The following is a 22272-nucleotide window of genomic DNA, read 5'->3' as shown; positions in this document are numbered from 1 at the left end:
CCGTTACATAGTCAACGCATCGGCGTCCACAAGGCTACGCGTCGCTACGCTTCGGCCGCCATTATGCGTCGATGCGTAGCCAAATGTGTCGTCCTAGTTTTTGATACACGACGCGCCGATGCACGCAATACTGTGTTGTCGGTGGGGGTGACATTGCAAGTATTGTACATTAATTCAAGTATATTATGTTTACAGAAGAAGGTTTGAATACAATGGCGGGCTAAGAGAATAAATTATGCAAGCTTATGCTCATACATCTCGTCTACAATGTGTGTGTGTGTGATTTTGGTTGGGTGACAGTTGTAGGTTACAGTTTGACAAAAGCACAATGTGTTTTACAGAAATATAAGTAGGCTAAACACTTTGCAGTTTTAATGATGTCCTGTATGAACAAAATGCACACACACACGCACATTCCAGCATTGCAATCTTGACATCGGAGCGCCTGTTATTAAGCTGCGTCCAAAACGCGAATAGAGCGTCAAATTCGCGTCTATCTCGTCTAGTTCGACGCTTGAACATTTTGAATCCATTCGCGCGTCCAAAGCGAGCGTTTGAAGCGAAATAGACGTGCGTTCAGACCATAGGTTCAGAACTATGACTCTACTATGACTCTACTACCCCCTGTTGCGTGAGCGGTGTATTGCATTTCATGCATCGTCCGTGACGCTTGCGTCTGCTTGCGTCTACTGTTTTGACTATGAAAGGGAGCGCGTCGCTCGTGTCGCTCGCGTTGACTATGTTAACGGCCTAAAGCTTTTTGTTTAAAACTGGAGGCTCTGTTCTTTCTTTTGATATTTTGCTCAGATATTCATACAACAAAATATCCTGGGGGTCATGAAATTCTTGTGAAAATTATCAAAAATGCTGGCGGTGGCTGAAAAAAATAAAATAAAAAATGCTGGTTAAGACATTTTCCACACAACAGTTATTACTATTACTTGCTACACTTATTAGCTATTAAGGTCTATTATGCTTCAGCTTCTAGTTTCTGTGTTCTTTTCATCTAAGCCTCCAGATGGACTGTAGGGTCTGTGTCTCCTGTGGCCCTCGGTAGGGTGCACACCTTTACACTGTCAACAGAAGAGCCTGTGTGTGTCCTGTCTCAATGTGCCTTCATGGACGAGCGCCTGGCAGCGTATATGCTCTCGTGGTTTACCAGCGTCAACAGAGGTAATATGATGGAAATATTTATGTTGTGTGGGTAACACATGGATCGATGATCTATTCTAAAGGACAAAACTTAAAACATTTCCTGCAATTCATCAATTAATGTTACTTACTTATTCATGTTAGGAAAATGTGCCTTGGTTTAAAAAAAAAGAAAGGTACTTCAAATGTCCTTTGCAGCACCACAAAGTTGTGTGATCTAGATTAAGGGGCTGTTAACACAACACCGTTTTCAACTAAAAACGTACAACTTTTCATGCGTTTTGGCCGTTCATTTACACGACAACAGCGTTTTGGGTGCCTGAAACCGCAAACTTTGAAAAAGTTTGAACTTTGAAAAACTGAAAAAGTGCAAGTTTTTGATAACGGTCTCCGTGTAAACAACAAAACGTACTCCGTTACTAATGTAACCTCGGTTCCCTGAGAGTAGGGAACGGGTATTGGGTAGCTAATACGCAGTGGGGAAACTCCTTTCCTCGAGAAATATTGAAGCCTATATTTAAAACACAATGCAGCTGCACAGCGAGCACAGCAGAGCGTCTAGCTCGCCCATTGGCTGTGCTGCAGCAACTGCACACCCTATGGCGAAGCGCCTCTGACACTGCGCGCCAGAGCACGTCAGAGCCTGCCAGAATGGGCGGGGCTTATGACTATAAAAAGCCCATATTTCGCCATGATATCAGGTTTAAATCGACTGAAACAACAAACTCTTGACAGATTGCAATAGTGCGGCAGGCTACGCAATACTCGTTCCCTACACCGTCGGGTCTAATTATCATACTGAGAGGACTCGAGCCTGCAGACAAGGAACCTCCATGTTATAAAATCTCACAAATGTGGACAGCGAGGACCAGCACGTCTTGAATTGGTACACCAGTAGACCAGGCCCACGAAGAGGCCATGCCTCTTGTAGAGTGGGTTCTAGTGCCTATGGGGCAAACCTGACCCACCGAGGCATATGCTGGAGAGATGGCGTCCACTATCCATTTAGATAGTCTCTGCTTTGTGACCGGAGACTCTTTGGTGCAGCCACCGAAGCAAACAAAGAGCTGTTCTGACTGCCTAAATGGTGCAGAGCGCTCCAGGTAAATTTTTTGAGCTCTGACGGGACAGAGCAAATTAGCCTCCCCATCGTTCTCCGAGGGTGGAAGAGCTGATAATGTAATAACCTGCGCTCTGAACGGAGTTGAGAGCACTTTAGGTACATATCCATGCCTTGGCTTGAGTGTCACTCTGGAGTCACCAACCCCAATCTCCAAGCAGGAAGGGCTCACAGAGAGCGCCTGCAGATCTCCCACTCGCTAACTGATGCCAGAGCCAGCAAGTGACTTAAGATCAGCCGACTGCAGCGGCCCACAAGTCGGGGCGAGGGTGCCAAAGACTGCTTGTTTCCACGGCAAAGGCTTCAGAGGAGACAGAGACGTGAAGTGTCGCTGAAGGAGATAAAATCTGATATCATGGCGAAATATAGGGATTTTTATAGCCATAAGCCCCACCTATTCTGGCGGGCTGTGACGTGCTCTGGTGCGCAGTCGCCTGATTGGTTCACGCGTCAGAGACGCTTCGCCATAGGGTGTGCAGTTGCTGCAGCACAGCCAATGGGCGAGCTAGACGCTCTGCTGTGTTCGCTGTGCAGCTGCTTAAATTTTTCTCGAGGAAAGCAGTTTCCCCACTGCATATTAGCTACTCAATACGAAGTGACCGCTCTCGAAAGGGAACCGCGAATTTCTGGAGACTATGACCTCATGCACATGTGTAGTACGTGTTTAGTCTATAGTGTTTCATCGCCATCTAATGGCCTGGCAGCAGAATACAGCAATTTTGGTCGTTTATGCAGATCCATGTGAATGGGGATCGTTTTGATAATGGTGTCGTCTGTACGTGGAAAACTCAAAGGAAAAACCTCTCTGTTTTAAGCATATCGTTGTCTTGTTTGAATATGAATTAGTTTGAATATTTTGGAAGTGAAATATGAAAGGTGAATATGGATTATTGAATTTTTAACAATGAAAATGTGTTTGAAATGTTTTGAATTGAAATATTCACAGTTTAAATATTCAACCATGCTGAATTTCAGCCCATAAAAATGCAAGCACTAAAAATACAATGCATTAAAATGCAAGCATGGTTTTATACAATGCATATTTTTTCAAGTAGTGCAATTCAAAAGGCTTTTTTGTTTCAAAAACATTTGGCATTATTTTACTTCCATATTTTACGATCTGTTCACTGAAAGGTTCCAAAATAGTTCTTCAGTTGCATCACTGTGAAAATCCCCTTATGGAACCTTTATTTTGAAGGGTGTACTGTTACTGTTACCAAATGTATCATCTCATCAACCTGTTCCCCTCTTTATATGAAACGCAAGGGTCACTATGGCATTCACATTGACAGCAGTTTGCAGAAACACAAAGTCATTCATGTCCAATGAGAGTTTGACATAGAAACATGAGGAGCTGAGACAGTCGGCGATATCACAAAGTTAACGTCATTCAACTCAATACATGAACTACCAATGGGAGTGCAGACATTGAAGCTCACATGATCACCCACGTCATACAGATGGACAACACATCCAAGCATCAAGACCTACTAGAGACCGCAGGTACACTGACTGAAACATGAATCATTGAGACCTCCTTCTGACAAAACTGTTACTGAAAGTCATTTTCCGTATAACGGCGCAACAGTGGTGCGAATTCAAGGTTGTTAGCAGCATTGGTAGAATCCAGCATAATATTAATCCTTATTTATCCTTTAGGGTTTTTTTTTGTGTGTGTGTGTTTTTTTTTTTTTAATACTGATAATGAATTCATTTTCTGGTAGGGTTGGAAGTCAAAAATCAATTCCAGTTCTGGATTTCAAATATATTTTTACTATTTTTGGGGTACGAATTAAAGGGATAGTTCAGAGTAAAATCAATCCTAGGGTCCTTTGCACCATGACCTCGAGCGCACCCCCAGAAGCCTTTTTTTCCCTTGGTTGAACATTATTAAAGTTAGAGCTTATTTAGAGATATCAGCCGAATGGCTTAGTGCAGGCGCTATCATAGGATCCCTATGATGTATCTCGTAAATTACCCCACTAATAATGCCCAGAGTGGTACCAAACTTCTACAGTAGTACAAATAGGTTCTGTACTCATAAAACGAGGGATTGGAAAGTTTGTAAGTACATCAGGAGTTTATTTAAGTAATACTTGCCTGACGGCTCATGCTACCGCTAACCCGGACGTCGACGTCACTTCAGTGGTTTGGGAAAAGCACGTAAAAGTCCTGGCAGAAAGCGATCCATAAGGATGTAATGCATCCTATGTAGTGCATACAGTGATGCACTCTTTAAATGCAAACCAAAGGCCACACAACACATAGCCAATTTTACAGACTGTTAATTGCTCTGAAGTCCTCATAGAAGCACCTTAATTTATGACTTTGTGTAGGAACATCCAATTAGCTGTAAAAAATGCCATTTTGGATTCGGCCAGCCACGTCTAGTGCATAATAAAAAAGTTAGGATAACATTTTATTAGCTTTCCTTGCCAACAAAATACGCAATTGCCTTAGACATATAAACTGCATGTGTTAATTTGAACTTCTGTGGAATATTACATTATAACACACTATGTAATACCCTGGCACAGAATGTGTGAATTCATCAAAGCAAACTTCTCAGTAAATGAACACATGAAAAACTGTATTTATGAACTGCTCTCTTTGGATTTGAGCAGTGCTTCTTGGGTACAACACTTCAAAATGAAATGATTCGTTCACATTAAACAAGGTCTTTATGTCACTTTGAACGTGGGTTTTACAAAGGTCCACCTCAGCTGGTCATGGCCATGTGTGACACACGCTGACATTGCTCCAGGTTGGAGACGGCGTGTCTTTGATGTGTGCTAATGAATGGAGTTTGGCACCTCAACCAGAGCCCTGCAGTTCCCCGAAGAAACCATGAACAGCCACTAAGGCAAAACATGTCTGGAAAAACATGGACTAAGAGGGAATAATTACGTTGCTGAAATATGAGCCATAAATCAAGGTGCCTTGAGGGAGGTTGTGAACTTCAAACCAAAGGATGTGGTGCATTAAAACACAGACATATTAACACACATATGCAAGACAGGGATTTTCACATGGGCTCACCAAATACAGATGGCCATTATTGTACACAAGCGTGCATGTGTCAAAACTGAGACTCTGAGTCACATATTTCATAAAAGTGGAATTTTTAAATGCCAGTGCATGCAGGTGTGAGCCGGCTCATGAATGTTTTTATACTCTATTCACAGCATGTGTACTCTTTGAGGCTTTAAATTTTACACTCGCCGCTTCAAACTTAAAGCAGAAACGTACAGATGCAGGTAATGGCTTAAATTTCCATCCTCTAATAAATTGGAGCACAAGACTTTCCTCCCTCTAAAATATTTTTATGCGTTTGGTCACTGTTGGTGCACAATAACTTAAATTTATGAACGTCATTATGTCATTGGCTGCGTTGTAAAAAAGTGGTCAGAATAAGCGTAAATATTCTTAATGGCCTCAATATTGTATACAGTTAGTACAGAGCTCTAATTATATGTCCTGGTACAGCGAGCAGGGAAAACCACAACATAGTTCACCCAAAAATTCTGAGAACAAAATTCTGTCATCATTTACTATTTTTCACCCACATTCTTTTCAAGTCATTGAGTTCTAAATGAATGGGACTGTTTTGGACCCCATTAACTTTCATTGTATTTCTTCAAAGTATCTCTTTTAAAACCATCAACATGTTAATATAGTTAGCTATTAATAGAACATAGTCATTTGTAAATAACTATATTGTCCCCTTTTTATATGTTCATTTTTGTTATCGTTATCTGCCCAATAAGAAAATCTGGCCGATATATTAAAGCCGATAAATAATGGATTATTTCCTTCAGCTGAGACACTTCAGATGCGAGCCGTTTGCCGTGATGGTTTTGTATTACTTGAAATATGATTGGAATCACTTTAAAAAAGTGATAATACAGTCAAATGCAACATTCACAGCACAAGTCTGTCATATAGGCCACATACAATTATAATGAGAATATTATAACTGTGTGCTTGGTGCAGCGATTTTAATGGTGAGACTTGTTTTTGTAATCAGACTCTCAAAAATGATATACAAATTTGGATTCATAGGCAAATATATCGGTTATCGGCTTTCAAATATAACAAATTATCGATATCGGCCAAGATTTTCATACCGGTGCATCCCTAGAACTTACTTCACATCTGCATTTGAGTTCTTACATGAAAAGTATGTCTGACACTGCAGCATCGACTGCCCAGCCAACAGGGAACGGTCGCAGAACTTTAGCTAACGTTCTCTCAAAGTTTTTCCAGTAACGTTAATAGAACTAATAGAATTATCTGGTCTTTAATAATGTTCTAAAAACATGGTATTCATACATCATTCATGGAAGTTTTTTTTTAAATGTTTTAGTTGAATGTTCGTTTAACAGTTTTCAAATGTTACTACTTGTTTCGGAACTTTCAGAGAACATTCAAAAGTAACAATCCCATAACATTTGATGAATAATAAAATGGAATGTTTCCTATATAATACATTTGCAATGGCAATTTTGAATGGTGAGAGAACATGTTCTTAGACTATTTTGGTTAGCTGGGTATTCCTATAATCAAATTTCTCACTTTAGATCAGAATTTTCTAGAGGCTTAATTCCAAAACCAGGGCTTTAAATGATCCCTTTGCATTCATAAAGAGTTAAATTGTTGGTATTATATAAGTGCTGACACAGATGACAACTGCTTTGAATATGAACCAGACAATGGTGCCGTTATATTGAGCAGATTCTGTTGGTTGACCCAAGAAGTGGAAAGGTCACGGCTGTAGTCACCTTTTAGTGCCTGAGGCAACGAGTGTGGGTCAGAGGTCACGTCTAATTGAGATTGTGGCCAGGTACTCGCACACACTCAACACATAGTTGGCTAAATCACATCTTTGTTTACTACTGTGTGGATTGTGTTTGAGTTAGACGTATTAAGCGCATGCTCTTTTCTTTAAAAGGTTTAACTGCTTTATAGAAACTGCTCAGATTTTCACTCCTGAGAATTGTTTTGAATAATCATTAAATGTATGTTAAAATTGTAATTTATAAATATGTCATATAAACTAGTGCTGTCAAATCGGTTAATCGTGATTTATCACATCTAAAAGTTTGTATATATACATATACAGTACACACACATACGGTACATATACTGTATACACATATACATACAGCACATACACATTATATACTTACAAACTTTTTTTATATGTGATTAATCGCGATTAATCGATTTGACAGCACTAATATAACCATACAATACATATTTTTATAGAAATACTTAATTCTGCTTAAAATAAACAAGAATGTCTGGACAGTTTTTAACTCATAAGCATGTCATCTGTTATGTCTTAACCCAACATATTTCTCTAATAAGCCGGATGTAAACAGTTTTTAAAATTCCGAATGGTTCGAGTCACTTTCTTTGTTCTTTCTGGCATCTCCACCAACTGTTGTATGTTTCCTTTTCTCTATTTCTCACCATCTTTCTCACAAATAATCAATCCAAATGCACTGCGGATGCGGCAGCCGTAACATATTAACACCGGCCCGTACAGCCTGCCAGCGCATATGGAGAACACTTCTACACAACTTCTGCATGAATTATGAATGTCCTCTCCATGAATTATGCCAGCTGCAGTGAGCTTCACTATTGTATTACCTGCTCAGTTTCCTATATCAGGTGCTACATGTACATCATGTGCTGTGTGGGGAAAAATGGCTCAAGAAGTTAGACAAAAATCTTCATAATTTACTTTTATTTATTATTCTAAAAAGATGAAATGCTTTCTTCTTCGGCTACACTCCTAAAAGGGGGGGGGGGTTTCAAAGTGATGCCATGAAAGTACCTTTTGTTTTATTCCCCAAAGAAGCTTCCAGAGAACAGTTTGTATTTATTTCTCAGTGTGAAGAACATTTTAATAATCTGAAGAACTCTTTTCCATTGTTAAGAAACTTTTGTGCATTGAAACGTTTCCATGCATGTTAAAGGTTCTTCATGGAAGCATAAATGCCAATTAAGAAGCTTTATTTGTAAGAGTGTTGGGTTAGGTTTGTGCTTATGGTAAGGTTAGGGTAATTATATGTGTGTTCACAGTATATGTTGATGGACAAGCAGAGACAGTGAGAAGTCGAGAGACAGACAGCGTTCTCTGCCTGAAGGAACTATCATTCACAAAAAGCTGAGAACAATGAGAAACTGAGGGAGGTGCAGTTAAAGTATTTAAATACAGTGCTTTCTCTCTCTCTCTTTCTCTCTGTCAATCACACACAAACACTGCAATGTGTTTAAGAAAACTAGGCTAGACCAACAACGCCAGCTTGACAGGTGAGACCAGCAGAGCTCAAGACATTGTGCCGACAGATTGACTGATGATCTATGAAACACACACACACTTATGCGCTAATTATTGTTCCTCGCAAACACAATTTAAAAGAAATGTTCAGTTTACAAGCTAGGTGTGTTTAGCACGTACAGCGGACTGTCGAGCATGATGCATTACTGATGGAGTGTATTTATGAACATGTCTACATTTAAAGTCAGCTCAACTTTAATGATGAGGGTGACTTTTAATGTAAATCACATCGTCAAAAAATATTGTTTAGGAAATGTAGTCGTACAACCTTTGAGATAATGACACGTGTAAGCCTGGATGAATTGTCTAATTGACCATAATGTACATGTAAACTACTGGTGCTTAATACCGTTTTATGGCATTTTGTGGACAATATGGTAAATTCTTGATGATATATTCCACTATTTTATATATATAAACCACAGCAACACAAGGAATGCACATACCTGGTTTTATATGTATGTAAATACAACTGTGGTGACCAACGTTTTGTTAAGTAAAAGTTGGTTTTGAGCAGATCTATATATATACATTTCTGGAGAGTCCCTGCACAACTTCTGAAAGTGTGTGTTAGCCAAATAAATGCTGACGAAAACCCATGAAACCCAGAAGTTACAGCAGCGCACATCGCAGCAGGCCGTGACAAGAACGAGTCCTACTTCATGCTTTTGGAGATCATTAAATATGTGACTGGTACATGATAAGACATTGCTTAGTCTGCACTCTTAAAAATAAAATGTATCCTAAAAGCACCTTTTCTTCAGATTAGTGTTTTTTTTTTTTTTTCTGGGAACTTCAGAGCATTAGTACATGGATGATTTTCTAAAGAACTAAAGAATAAAAAGTGAACGTACAAAGATCTCCAATGAGGCTGCAAAACCTGACTGCCATTGGATAATTGCCATCCTCATTTTCAAGAGCCTAGGGGAAGATTTCACTGCTCAGATGTGAAAACTTGGGAGACTTACTGGAGATTGCAATTATGAATCATTATGTATTATTGTATTATACAGTAAGAGAGAGCACCCTGCTAACAAAAATATGTTCTGAGAACGTTCCCATTAAGTTATCAGAAACATTATTTCTGAATCTTCCCTGAATGTTCAAATTTTTTTTATAATTTCTTGGTTATATGAATGTTAAAGGGAACATTCTATTTTAGCATATTGCACAAACATTAATGGGATTGTTACTTTTAAATGTTTTCTGAATATTCATTTAAAAAACGTTAGACAAACATCTAACTGAGCGTTTCAGGTGTATGAACGATGTCTGTGCTAAATTATTACCGAAGACCAGAACTTTGAACAAATGTTTTGTTACTAGAAGAATGTTTGTTCAACTTTAGAACGCTCCCGTTAGCTGTGTATGTGAATAGCAGAGTTAAAAAAAAATTGGTCTTGGAAGAATTTGAGTTATTTTGGCAAATCTGAGAACAGTTTGAGCCATTTTGTAGGTCTCTTTTCAAAATTACATTTGTTAAAAACATCTGACACACAGGAGCAAAATTTCCTTTGGCCTCCATTTATCTCTTTGTTGTCTAGGACAAAACTGAAATTTAAAAGTGATCTCAATTCTGATCTTTCCATCTGAATGAACGGCTATAGAGTAGCTCTTTCCTGACCTCCCTGTACAAACACATGACATATTTCCAGTAAGGAAGCTACAGCAATCCCAACACAAACATTTTATCACTTACGATATTCAAAACAGCTGATTTTAATATTTCCATTTAATTTGGATAATTACTCAGTTTAAGGTAACCTTCAACAACGTTATTGACAAGGTCCCATCTGTGATATCAGTGCATCTATTTATCAAAAAATAACAACCCTTATCACTGTGATTGGCAGTGTATCACAGTGTAAATATATTAAATTATAACAGCCACCCAGAAGAATCAAACACAAATCTGTCTGTGCATGTGAGACTATGATTAGGAATATTGCGTCATTACAGTCAAATCGAAACACAGCGTTCATCAGAAGCCTATTGTTGTGTGGATATAGTCAGTGTGTGTAAAGGTTAGACAACCATTTGACAAAATTTGACAACGCTTGCTTTGATAAGGATATACCAACACAATCGTTTCATAACAAATCTTCATGTCTTCAGATTTCTTTTCTGACCAGATCTTCAGTGATACACCATGTGAACAAGTCACCTCAAGCACAGTTAATCTCTGTGATATAAAAAAAAAAACACAACACTCTTCGTGATATTCATCAGATCGTCTGAATTGTCGCATTCAATTGAAAAGCTTTAAGGCAGAGAAACCCTTTCAGCAACGTGTTTTAGTGTACTGGTGAAATTCGGAGAACTTCAGTAGTCTGTCATTTCCTAGCATCAGGTTGAAGCCGTTTCTGTCTGAACTCGATGATCTTGATAAGACGCCGCCAGCTCGCCTCATTGAGATGTCACATCCAGTTGAGTGACAAAAAATGTCAGACTCACAACCAAAGGCACATTCATGAAACCGGTCATTGAAAAGGACTTTTTTTTTTGCTGTGTCTTCCAATACCTCTAATCTTGCCTTAAGTTCAAACTCGCCAAAACTATCACACTCAAACTGTAAGCAGGAATTGCACACATTTATTCCTGCTCTAACATGTCTTTCTCATTCACCGTCTCTTTCGCTTTTATGAGCTGTACGCTGGGGGGAAACGCTGGGAATCGAAAGAAAACTCTTCTAAGACTTGTTTTACTGTGGTGTGTTGTGTCGTTCAGCGCTGCGGAGATCAGGCTTACCTGATCTGGTGATCCCGACGGAGGTCTGGAGTGAAGGGTTGAACTGAGCGAACGAGAGCGGCTCAGTTGACTTGTGTAAGTCAGATGTGTCTCTCTGTGTGAATAAAGGAGCCTGTTGCTTTCTGCCTTTTCTCTTTCGCTCCCCCCTCTCACTCACTCACTCTACCTCCTCATTCGCTCTCTGGCATTCTTCTTGCCCTCCCTCTTTCAATCAAACTTTCTCTGCCATGCATGTCTTCTTTACAACAGTTGTTGTCTTGCGTACGGTATCTGTCTCTATTTTTCTCTCGCTCTCTGTCTTTCCCTCAGAAAATCACGATACTCTTTGATTCATAAATACAGCCCTGGTCACGTGACACGATACTTCAAATATACAGGGCTTTTTTTAGAAACCACAGAATGCCTTTAGGGATGGAAAATCATGGCCAGAAAGCTTAAGTTTCCCTCTCTCTGCCCCCCACCCCCAGTTCTGCTGTATCCGTCTATACGTCTCCCCCTATAGCATCTCTCTCCAGCCCTTTCTTCTGGGTGTCAGTTTCTACATCCCATTATCCTTCCATCTCCTTCTGCCTTTCCTCGACAAACTGCTTGCTCTGCTTTTCTCTTCCCCCTAATTATATCCCCCCGTCGACTCTTATGCCATCATGGTCTCTTAAGCCTATTGTCCTCCTTTAGATCATATTTTTCTTTTTTATACATTTCAGGGTCACAACTAGACAGCTTTTCTATATCCTTAAAAAATCTCTTATGTCATTATTTCCACTTAAAGAATTACACTCTTAAAACTAAAGGTTCCAAAAATGTGTTTTTGTTTTGTTTTGTTTTTTTTCACAGTGATGCCACACTGCAAACCCTAACACTCAAAATAATTAATTGGTTAGAGTAGAGCCAATTAATAACTTTTGGAGTATTTCGAAATTTATTTTTCTTTTGAGTTCAATAAACTGACACATTTTAAGTAATCTGAATTGTATCACTGTTTTGAGTTTTATTAACTTCTTTCTTTTAATTTAGACAAACTTAAATTTAACTGAAACTGGCCTGGGATTTCTATTTCCAAACAATTACCATGACGAGAGGAACATGAGCTTAGTTTGAGAACATATATGTTAAGTGTTTTATATTGCTGTACTCATTCAGAAAGTGATATGCTATGCTATGCGAACGCTATCAAAGCATTGCGTTACTAATTAGCAAGGTAGCATTCATTGATATAGCAGCTTCTGTCGTAAATTTAGGTAGGGCAGATTCTGAGTCTTAGTGCTAGTTTATGAATAACATTTTGTAAGCTTCATATCTAATCGCTGAACACATCAGACACACTTTTGGCAGAATTCAGAATTGTTATTCAGCCTGAGGGTGGCGCTCTAATGATGATTGACAGACTTTATATCACAGTCTAGAATTGCTTTCATATAGCTATTTTTATTGCGTCCGAATGTTGTTTTAGAATATTGCAAGTTGTGTAGAAATCCAGTGAGGAAAACAAATGTCTATCCTCAGAACAAATATAAAATAAACACAACAGAACTTCTGTATATAAAGGCTAGTAGCCTATTCACACGAGCACGTTTAAACTAAAGGGTTTATCGCTACTTTCATTAATTTGATACGCTACTCCATATAGGAAGAACAGACAGACATGCCAACTAGTTACTGACCTGATGAAGACACATATCTGAAGCGGATTGATGTTGTCTTGGTCTAGAGCGAGGTTTAGATGCCATGTCACTTAATGTTAAAACTGCTACTGGCAGCCTGAAATCTGCCCTAACGGCTCTGAAATAGAGCGCGCTACGGTTCCTGCAGTTCCATTTTTCACCACAGATTTGCAATGGAAATGTGTGGGGCGCTGTAGAGCTAGGGAGGTCTCCGAGACCGGCTGCCTTCTTAGTACCATTATAAGAGTAAATTGCCTTTCGAATGCGCTTCATTTAAATATATCATGCTCACTTTACGAATTAAAATAGTTTAGAAAATCCGAAAATTATTTGTTGCCGAATGCTTAACACATTCAGCATTATTATAATAATAATAATAATTTATTATTAATTGAGTAGCATATATAGAGGTCTATGTTTGAATGAATATTTGGCCCATACAGACCATGGCCTTGTTTAACATTCCTCACTGAAATGACCAGAACACACAACAGCACTTACTACACTCCGTTGCTGCCCCGGAAAAACAAACTGCATCCACTGTTCCTGTAACGCTGGATTCTTTGGGAAGCTGAACACGGTAAGCTTTCCCTCACATCCAAAAACACACTTTTTTGGAGACATTCTTGAACAAATCCTATGCAGCACTACCGATGATTTCCTGTTGAAGCGCGTTGATGCGCGGTCTCGCTCTCCTCTGGTCGACGTGTGCGCGGGCGCGCTTTTCCGAGAGAAATGCTCATATAAGGAGTTCCACTCTCGTCAACGTCATTAGATCCACGATCGAAAAAAAACAGCCGAAACTTGTACCAACCCGGAAGTAAGATTTTCGGCACAGAAATTCTCCGTTATTCGTCCAAAATATATATTTTTTAACTTTGCCCATGTTTAGCATGAGAATCCATCTCACTGTAAACAACTCTGAATACATGAAACACCATTGTACCCCCCCCTTTAAATTGTGATTAAATGACAATTTTAAGTTAAAGTACGGTGGCCGAGAGAGCTCAATGCACTGCAACTGAAGAAAACATATGCAAATAGAAAAAACACAGGCAAAGAGAAAAGAAAAGAAAAAAACACCCACAAATTAAGAAAACATCATCATCAGTTTCACACCACACGTGTGCTCCAAATACTCACAACACAACCAAGTACAGAAACGCGCTGCAAATAACACAGACCACAACGGAAACGTTTCCAGGGGAACCAAATAAGTGACGAACCCGTCTGGGACGTGCTAAGCTCAAAAGTCTACTTTATTTTATTTTCTTTCATTTTATTTCTTGTTGTTGTTGCAAAACATACAGAGATTACATTTTTATGACATACAACTTGTATGCCATAACATACATGTCACCGTTCCCGGAAATATTCAGCTCAAAGCACCTGCATATGCAGTCAGCGAAGGCAAACAAGGCAAAAACTACTTCCTCGGACCCTGCCCGCACTCTTGAACGACCTCCTCTGCTTCGCCCTCAACCCCGGACCTGTCCTCGAACCGACTATGCGGTACTTGTCTCCGGACTCGGAGTGTACGTTAGTCTTCATTAGAGTCAACAATGTTTTCATCATGGAAACTCTTACATGCAAAACACCGTATATGTTATGAATCTTACACGAAATTCACCTTCATCACAGTGTAACTGATGGTAATGGAAAAACGTGTATCAATGCAACCTGTTTTTAGTTTTGCCTTATAAATATAGCTCGTTACCGAATGAAACTTTACCATTATCGATATGCTAGCTTGATAGTGAGTACTTAAAGAAATCTTATTTGTTTATATTCATAGTGATAAAGTTAGGTATTTTATTACATGTGATTCTGACATGATGTCACTGTATGTACTGCGCTCCTTCCTCTCCACTCGTCTCAGGTAATAAATGCGTCTTGTTCCAGCCTGAGCGTTTGGCGTCGCGCGTTCATGTGTTTTGGGGGCGTGGCTTTGGAAGGAGCTCAGAAGGGAGGGGGTGGGAGTGAATGGAAATAATGAGCTGTGTTTATTGCAGATTAAAAGGTCTACAGTCACTCGATTTTTATATTTTCTTTTTCAGAGTACTTACATTTTAATTATGTATTGGTATATAAAGACAGTTTAAACAAATTTGGAATGTTTTTTTTTAGAAAAATGATTACCTACCCTACCTTTAAGTTTTGCCAACTTATTCGGGTTATAGTGTATAAGAAGAACCAATTTTGGTTCGCCAAAGAACCTTTAAGAGAACCCTTTTTTGTTTATTATTAGTTTGAAGAACATTTTTTAAATCTAAAGAGCATTTTTTCACTATAAACTATACATTTAATTTTGTTGAATGAGAGTTCTAGGCATCGATGCCAATAAAGAATCTTCATCTTTAAGAGTGTAGTTCACCCAAAATGTAAATTCTTTCATGTTTTCCCAAACATGTGTGACGTCTTTGTGGAACACAAGAGGAAAAATTAACAAATGTGTTGATCTTTTCCATCCGAATACAGTTACTGGGGACTGAGTTTTTCAAGCATAAGTGAATCATAATAGCTTATGTAAATCATTCACTGAACAACATAACATCCACTATAGCTTGTTCATCAGAGTTGATGCAAAATTTCCAATATCTAATTCATGAACAAATTCTTCTGAGTCATTTCTTTTCAATTAATTAGTTGATTCATTCACAGACTTAAGTTTTGTTCTATTCCTTACACAAAGCTTGTATGTCATCAGAGGACTTGTAATATGGCACAGTTGTAGCCTAAGGACAATTTTTATGTTACTTTTATGGAGTTCTGCATCCTTTTTGAATCTTGAAAGTCAAACATCCATGCAAGAGACCGCAGAACAATTCTTCAGATTTTTAGTGTGCCACAGATGACATGAAGTCATATGCTTTTGGAATGACATGAAGGAGAATAAAATATTTTGCTATGAACTGGTTTTTTTTATTCCTTGCTGTTGCATTTCACAGATGTTTTATAATAATTGGGTGTCCTAAACCAGCAATGAAGGGTCATAAACATGCAATCACACACATACACACACACACACACACACAAACACGCATAAATATTACCTTTATGTCATCATCACTCATACAAACACTTGCCTCCACAGAGGGTTTTTTTTTTTTTTTTTTTTTTTTTTTAAAGACTGACCTTTGATTTCTGCTCTCTGAAGGACTGGCTCTTGATTTCTGCTCTCTGGAGGACTGGCTCTTGATTTCTGCTCTCTGAAGGACAAGCTCTTGATTTCTGCTCTCTGGAGGACTGGCTCTTGATTTCTGCTCTCTGAAGGACAAGCTCTTGATTTCTGCTCTCTGGAGGACTGGCTCTTGATTTCTGCTCTCTGGAGGACTGGCTCTTGATTTCTGCTCTCTGAAGGACAAGCTCTTGATTTCTGCTCTCTGGAGGACTGGCTCTTGATTTCTGCTCTCTGGAGGACTGGCTCTTGATTTCTGCTCTCTGGAGGACTGGCTCTTGATTTCTGCTCTCTGAAGGACTGGCTCTTGATTTCTGCTCTCTGGAGGACTGGCTCTTGATTTCTGCTCTCTGGAGGACTGGCTCTTGATTTCTGCTCTCTGAAGGACAAGCTCTTGATTTCTGCTCTCTGGAGGACTGGCTCTTGATTTCTGCTCTCTGAAGGACTGGCTCTTGATTTCTGCTCTCTGGAGGACTGGCTCTTGATTTCTGCTATCTGGAGGACTGGCTCTTGATTTCTGCTCTCTGAAGGACGAGCTCTTGATTTCTGCTCTCTGGAGGACTGGCTCTTGATTTCTGCTCTCTGAAGGACTGGCTCTTGATTTCTGCTCTCTGGAGGACTGGCTCTCTGGAGGACTAGCTCTTGATTTCTGCTCTCTGAAGGACTGGCTCTCTGGAGGACTAGCTCTTGATTTCTGCTTTCTGGAGGACTAGCTCTTGATTTCTGCTTTCTGGAGGACTGGCTCTTGATTTCTGCTCTCTGGAGGACTAGCTCTTGATTTCTGCTCTCTGAAGGACTGGCTCTCTGGAGGACTAGCTCTTGATTTCTGCTTTCTGGAGGACTAGCTCTTGATTTCTGCTTTCTGGAGGACTGGCTCTTGATTTCTGCTCTCTGGAGGACTGGCTCTTGATTTCTGCTCTCTGAAGGACAAACTCTTGATTTTTGCTCTCTGGAGGACTGGCTCTTGATTTCTGCTCTCTGGAGGACTGGCTCTTGATTTCTGCTCTCTGGAGGACTGGCTCTTGATTTCTGCTCTCTGGAGGACTGGCTCTTGATTTCTGCTCTCTGAAGGATGAGCTTTTGATTTCTGCTCTCTGGAGGACTGGCTCTTGATTTCTGCTCTCTGAAGGACTGGCTCTTGATTTCTGCTCTCTGGAGGACTGGCTCTCTGGAGGACTAGCTCTTGATTTCTGCTCTCTGAAGGACTGGCTCTCTGGAGGACTAGCTCTTGATTTCTGCTCTCTGGAGGACTGGCTCTCTGGAGGACTAGCTCTTGATTTCTGCTCTCTGAAGGACTGGCTCTCTGGAGGACTAGCTCTTGATTTCTGCTCTCTGGAGGACCGGCTCTTGATTTCTGCTCTCTGAAGGACTGGCTCTCTGGAGGACTAGCTCTTGATTTCTGCTCTCTGAAGGACTGGCTCTCTGGAGGACTAGCTCTTGATTTCTGCTTTCTGGAGGACTGGCTCTTGATTTCTGCTCTCTGGAGGACTAGCTCTTGATTTCTGCTCTCTGAAGAACTGGCTCTCTGGAGGACTAGCTCTTGATTTCTGCTCTCTGGAGGACTGGCTCTTGATTTCTGCTCTCTGAAGGACTGGCTCTTGATTTCTGCTCTCTGGAGGACTAGTTCTCTGGAGGACTAGCTCTTGATTTCTGCTCTTTAGAGGACTAGCTCTTGATTTCTGATCTCTGGAGGACTAGCTCTTGATTTCTGCTCTCTGGAGGACTAGTTCTCTGGAGGACTAGCTCTTGATTTCTGCTCTCTTGAGAATTAGCTCTTGATTTCTGATCTCTGGAGGACTGGCTCTTGATTTCTGCTCTCTGGAGGAGGACTAGCTCTTGATTTCTGCTCTCTGAAGGACAAGCTCTTGATTTCTGCTCTCTGAAGGACTAGCTCTTGATTTCTGCTCTCTGGAGGACTAGCTCTTGATTTCTGCTCTCTGGAGGACTAGTTCTCTGGAGGACTAGCTCTTGATTTCTGCTCTCTTGATTTCTGCTCTCTGGACTAGCTCTTGATTTCTGCTTTCTGGAGGACTAGCTCTGGATTTCTGCTCTCTGGAGGACTAGCTCTTGATTTCTGCTCTCTGGAGGACTAGCTCTTGATTTCTGGTCTTCAGAAGGCAGCTTTGGTTGAAGGTTATTGTCATTCAGCAGCACATAGTAATGGATTGGATTTTGTCTAGGGCAGTGGTTCTCAAATCTGATCCTAATCAGGTTTAACACAGTTTTTTTTTTTTTAAGCTTACCTACTCATAACCCACACATGCAATACAGTACCAAAATTTATTATTAATTAACACAAATACTTGTTTGCATATAGGATACACAAGTATGAAGTCTTTTATATTATTTAAGCATCTAGAACCTTTTCAGTTTGACAGACGTTTCAAAGACCGATGACTTTCAGATTTTTGTAAGGCTGATCATGAGTTGGTGTTGTCTCCTCTTTCCTCTTCAGACTTTTTAGATTGTGTGGCTGTTTAGATGATTGATTTCAGCATTGCATTTTAAGGCAGTACATTTTCTATAGAATGTTATATATATATTGTTGTACTTGCTAGTATTGGTTATCAATCATCAGCTCATTAGAGGTGTGTCAGATAAGAAAGACATAGGCTACGTTCACACTGTCAGTCCAAATATTTGTGTATCCGATTAGAATCTGATCTAAATGATTGACTGTCCACACTGTGTCTGATTTGTGTGTGCCGTGGCGGTCGTTCATTTTCCATTTTTCATTCTATGGCAATGACACTGCATTGGCAGACCGTAGGCTGGCATGAGCGGGTTTATTACCATCTCACTGGTCTCAAGATTCAAAGAGACGTGTATGCCAAGCCGACTGGCAGTGATTTTCTGCTCGAACTGCACTTCACAACAACACAACCTTCTAATTGCAATGACTTTCAGCATGTTTTCTACCCCATCGTTTACATGGCATGAGAAAAGCTAAGCAAAATCCGATTAGAGTGGTCAGACTGAAGCACATTTCCAGAAATCTGATTTGAACATATGAATGTAGTTTGAAATAGATTTGTAAATACTGAATTTCACGTGATATTTTTTGCTGTTCCCACTTGCTAAATTTGTTTGGATTCCAATTGCACAAAAATCTAATTTGGACTGATTAGTCTGAACAAGGCTAAACAAAATGTTCGGATTTGAGAACTACTGTAACCACTGTGCTGTTCAGACATGACCTACTACATCATGCCTATTATAATAACATAAACCTGGGAGAATGAAGAGATACAGTAGCTTTATATAAAACTGATAAGTGCTGGTAAGTCTAAAAGTGTGTTGCTTGAATGAGGTGAATTGAAAGCATGAAAAAAAAATAGGGAGAGAAAAGAATAGAGTAAAATCAAAAAGTAGTGATGAAGACTGCATGTTAGAAACAGTGTTTGATCTTTTCCCTCAACTTTGCATATTCTGTCAGTCTAAAACATCTAAAAAGGTGGCTGTGGTTTGCATGTGCAAATCGCTTATATGGTCGATTAGAGCAGAACAAAGGAAATAGATGTGAGTGACCAATGAAAATGAAATCATTTGTAACTGTGTATGCATGTGTTCAGTGTTTGAAAGGTTGAGGCAGCAGTATTAGAGGTCAGAGGTCAGACCTGTTAGTGTTGTGTCAAAGAAGTGTGCAGAGCAGTGAGCGTAAATGTGTATGATCTTAGGTCTGTTTTCTTGCCAATGAAAGAGGAAAAATATAGTGGAGGAAACTACTAGTGATTATACTGTACATGTGCAGTCAACAAATAATGTGTCAGTGAACAATTTTTAATCACCATGATTTTAGATTAAAATGTACATATGCAGATAATGTCTATATATATTTTTTATATGCTGTGACTGAATTTCTTTCAATTTCATGAATTTCTTGAATGTCCATGTTGTCATTTGAACAATATATGATCTTCAAAATCTACATACATAATACTAGTTTTAGAAGGAGTATAGACATGTCAAACTCCCATCTTGTGTCAATAAATCATAAATATTTCATATTTATTTTACATTATAAAATGTTATTTGTGTTACCTTTAAAAATCAAAACTATTCTGTTTATTTCTAGGTTTAGATTTTTTTCTTCTTCTTCTTCTTCAAAGCGGTCTCAGACGTTTGGACCACTGCATATATACAGTGCCTGCTAGTTTGCAGAGTGAATTAACTGGACATGACAGAAGCTTTCCTGGACACATCAGCATAAGTAAAAAGTTTTCTTGCGGCATAACTATGAATTTAAAGAATATATATATATATATATCAGATCTATACAGATCAGTAAAATAAATATATAAGGGCTTGAGAGCAACGAAGTAAAGAAAATAACATAAAAAAAGAAAGTACGGTTGAGTGAGTTTTTAGAGAACATAAAATGGGGCCCCGTTTGGAAGCAAGCGGAGGAGAAACCGCAGAATGGAGTGAGCCTCAGGCTGAAGGAGGAAAAGTGTGTGTGTGTGTGTGTGTGTGTGTGTGTGTGTGTGTGTGAGACACAGTAGGCTTTAATCAACAGCAAGTTGTCTGTAATGAGATCACTGCACAGTCCACACAGATTGATGTCATGTGAAGTTCTGTGTGTGCATGTCTGTGTGTGTGTGTGTGTGTGTGTGTGTGTGTGTGTGTGTGTGTGTGTGTGTGTGTGTGTGTGTGTCTGTCTGTCTGTCTGTCTGTCTGTCTGTCTGTCTGTCTGTCTGTCTGTCTGTCTGTCTTTTGGCATATGCATCAACACACCGACAACTATACACAAGCAGACATAGACAAAGACTTTAAGCAGAATGTAAACGTGTGTCGTACTCAAAAGTCCAAAAGCACAGTCGGGGCAAACACACAAAGAGCACACTGTGCTGCGTTTAAATGGACCTGGCAAGAACAAGAGGAGAAAATGAGATAGAAATGGAGAGAGAGAGAGAGTTTTCAGTTTTGGGTTATAATGTTAAGCTCACATCCTAACCAATGAAAGAGCACATTCATTGTGCAGACGCCCAAATGTGAAGTCATTTATACATTTCCAGTGCCATGGAAACACACACATAACGTTAATTACTTCATGCATGCATGTTGACACAAGGCCATGTGCTCACACACAGTCCCATACACTAAAGTAAGCGTTGGGGTGGCGGTGCGCGCATTCTGTTTCTGATTTTTGGTTGAGCACGCGTTTACCGAACGAATGCAGCGTAGTCTTAACTTAAGCCTACATCTTTTTGTCTCCTTATCTGTAAATGTTAGAAATGCACATATTTTACATTTTTGCATAAAGGCTCATTCTGACAGCAAGCAAGTCCGGGACGCACCAAGGGAATTCTGGGCCGTTTTTGAGCGACCAGTGTGTTCCACGCATAGACTGTAAAAAAAAATATGGACATAGTGTCCGTGATGTCACCCATAGGTTTCTGAAGAGTGTTTTTGAAGCCCAAAGTGGGCGGAGCCAGCCGTCGCCATCTTGGCAGCGCGTCACTCCCAGATATACGAAAATGAGCAGCGAGGCGGATTAGCTGAGGTGACGTGACGCTAACAGACAGCAGACAAACGGCTAGTAGTGACATCAGTGGCAATCCATCTGTCACTCAAGTGGCCACGCCCTTAATTATGCAGAAATTTAAGACTTAATATAATTTAAATGGATGAGTTATAAAAAAATTCACCCCCCTCACAGTTGTCATTAAGGGCAAAATTAGCAATATAGACCAAAACCACTTTTTGCACCAGGCTGTAAACATATTTTTTTCTGCTGTAAAGTTGGGCATTTTAACATGGGGGTCTGTGGGATTGACTCTCTTTTGCAGCCTGTCTCTAGTGGCCAGTCGATGAATTGCAGTTTAAGTCACTTCAGTGTTGGATTCAAGAGAGAGACAGGAAGGTTGCCGCTCTGTTCTACACCGTTGGCTCTAGTCGGACACCATCGGGTTTTTTTCGGGCCAATTCAGCATGTTGAATCGGCTTCGGCCGTCTGTGAGAGAGAGAACTCTAGTCAGTGCTCTAGAATGAAAGCGAAAGTGATGAAAGCGAGAAAAGAAGTCAAGAAGGCAGTTCGTCATCTTACCTGACCTTTCGAATGCAC

At 39.8% G+C, this 22272-nt stretch overlaps 1 protein-coding gene across 2 annotated transcripts in view; it reads right to left on the bottom strand.

Moving 5' to 3' along the window:
• Positions 1-11524, bottom strand: part of rargb (retinoic acid receptor, gamma b) — a 53714-nt gene extending 42190 nt beyond the window's left edge. Inside the window, exon 1 of one of the 2 annotated variants that reach the window (XM_084394837.1) lies at positions 11370-11524. The gene's annotated coding sequence lies outside the window, so the exon portion shown is untranslated. The remainder of the gene's footprint in view (positions 1-11369) is intronic. The other variant, XM_084394838.1, reaches the window with a different exon arrangement.
• Between the last annotated feature and the right edge of the window lie 10748 nt (positions 11525-22272).

Source organism: Rutilus rutilus (genome assembly GCF_951802725.1).
Source record: "Rutilus rutilus genome assembly, chromosome: 22".
In the NCBI taxonomy this organism is placed as follows: domain Eukaryota; kingdom Metazoa; phylum Chordata; class Actinopteri; order Cypriniformes; family Leuciscidae; genus Rutilus; species Rutilus rutilus.
Note: the sequence above shows the minus strand (reverse complement) of the source record. Positions and strands in the feature narration are given on the sequence as shown.